Source organism: Physella acuta, unplaced genomic scaffold (genome assembly GCF_028476545.2).
Source record: "Physella acuta isolate Inbredline_101_S28 unplaced genomic scaffold, ASM2847654v3 ptg002341l, whole genome shotgun sequence".
Classification (NCBI taxonomy): Eukaryota; Metazoa; Mollusca; class Gastropoda; family Physidae; genus Physella; species Physella acuta.
Window position 1 is genome coordinate 45,001 of NW_026733835.1, and position 2,500 is coordinate 47,500.

A 2,500-nucleotide genomic window follows, 5' to 3' on the forward strand; every position below is an offset into this window, starting at 1 on the left:
CGACTTTATTTTGCGGCATTGCCGTACTGTGGCCGCAAGTGATCGAGAGGTCGCCCGTTCCACCGAGGATGCGAAGCGGCGAGTCGTTAGTCTAACAGAGCTGGCGAATGACGGTGGTTGTTCTATGTTTAAATACATTAAAACTACATTTCACTTTGCGCTGAATGTACGTGGATATTAAAAACCCAATTGAAAAATTTGGTTGAGTTCATCCCGCCGTTTACCCGAATTTTAAAAAAATTGTGAAAAATAAAAAAAAAATAGATGAGCTGAAGTTTGATGGGTTGCCGATCAGACCGCCTCGACTTAGCGGCATTCCCGCGTAGAGTGATCGAGAGTTTTCCAGTCTCAAGCTCGCCCAGTGTAAAGACGCGGCATTGCCGTAGAGGCTAAGCTGCTAAGTAGAGACGGTGTTTGTACAACTATATTTCACTTTATATTCTTAACCAATGTATGTGTTGTAGAAAGCAGATTTTTCTCATCCCGCCGTTTACCTGAAACGAATAAAAATTTATTTTGTACAAAATTAAAAACATTAGTGTTTCCAATAAACTACATTTCACGTTTTCTAATTTAAACTTAAACGAATGACTGGTATCAAAATATAGGATCTATGTGAAAATAAAAACACGGTGTAAGAGTTTTCAAACCTCGGTAATGCCGTCTAAGACCAACTAGTCGACCGAAGGGACAGTAGTTTTCCGGTCGATAAGACATATCAGCCCGGTATCGCCAAAGTTAATTACGATCGGTCATAATAAACTAAATTTAAAATAAATAAATAACCCAAACGTGTGTATACATCATGTGGTACGTATTCAGTTCTATTCTAACTGGAATATATATTTTAAGAATCAATGAACTTAAGTTTTAAAACCAAACCGAAATCGCGCGAGTCGTCGTTGTAAAACTAGATTTAACAAACGGCTGCGTAATATTAGACTTAAAAATATTATATAATATCCTCTATTGATTAAATAGTGAAAAATAAGCTTCAATGTAGCTTAATCTAGTACAAAATCTAAAAGTTGTGATAAATTAAATTGAAATTAAACACGATAGACTTAAATCTAGAGTTAAGGAATAAAACCGACCCGCGAACCAGCTACTAAATGGTTCGATAAGACTTATCTCAAATACAATCGTTTTCTATCAGTGTTATGCCTTCAATCGATACTTTTTGATGAAATAAATACTTAAATGATTTAATGAATGCATATATACATGTAATTAATGAGTGAAAGTATGTATAAAGTATTAGATAAATTAATAATAAACCGACCCAGCTACTAAATGGTTCGATAAGACTTATCTCAAATACAATCGTTTTCTGTAATTGTTATGCCTTAAATTGATAATTTTTAGTTAAACAAATACTTAACTAATGAAATAAATACATAGATAAATGTATTTAATGAATTAAAGTATGTATAAAGTATTATATAAATTAATAATAAACCGAATCCGACCAAATTTAAATCTAAAACCACGATCGGCGGCGTAATGAAGTGTATCGTAAACCCGTTTTTTTTATAATTTAAAATGTAATGACAGAACTCCCAAAACAACAATACACATACATATTAGTACTATGGTGAATTGTAGTTGTATTAGGACCGTAATTATAGTTAATTAAGGAACCATTCATTGTCTTCGCTCTGTTATGTACGTCGTCGTTTAATCGACACGGCATATTTGGCTTGAATCTAGAAAAATTCAAACTCTAACCCTAAGGTAGACAGGCAGGGTAAATAAATGTGGGTGATCTCTCATAAAATTGTCTTCTAGGAATTATTTTTATATAGACTATCTTTTCTGTAGAGTTTAAGTGGACAAGCGCGGACGAAATAGAGCGCAAAATTTAAAATGAATTAAAAATTTTCATCAGACCGGAAGTAGGCATAACCTAGGCGCCATGTTTCCGTCGTACAAGTTTTCACCGTTGCAGTCACCGTTTCAATCGCTCTTCGTGTGGACGTGTATTATTTCTAGTCATGTGTTGTGTAGATGATTCGCTTAAGGTAGGTGTTCGGACTTATTTCTTTAATATTAATTAAACCGTATTTGCCTTGTCGGCCTTAAAATAAAGCTATTTTTTTTTCATCGCAATCGAAGTGTTAGATCTAGAATCTAGTTCCCGCCTCCGCTTCGCTAATTCGACTTAATGTAACTATGACACAACTATTAAATCTAGAGTCTCTATTTTAATTAAATAATTAGGAATTCTATCTCTAGATGATATCTAATCTATTCCCACACGTGTGTGCAAGTAGGATTTAACGTCAGAACAGGTGTGGTGGTCTAGGCGTCGCTATTTTTGACGGTAGGAATTTTTTTTTTAAATTCGTAAAATTTTATATAGACTTTATATAGCAATTTACTAAGACCGACCCTAACGCCCAGTAAATATTTAATTACCACATTGTTATGGACACGGTGTATTAGGTAGGGCCGAGGGCTATCCATAGGTACCAATTTTTAAATTTTGTGACAATTAGGA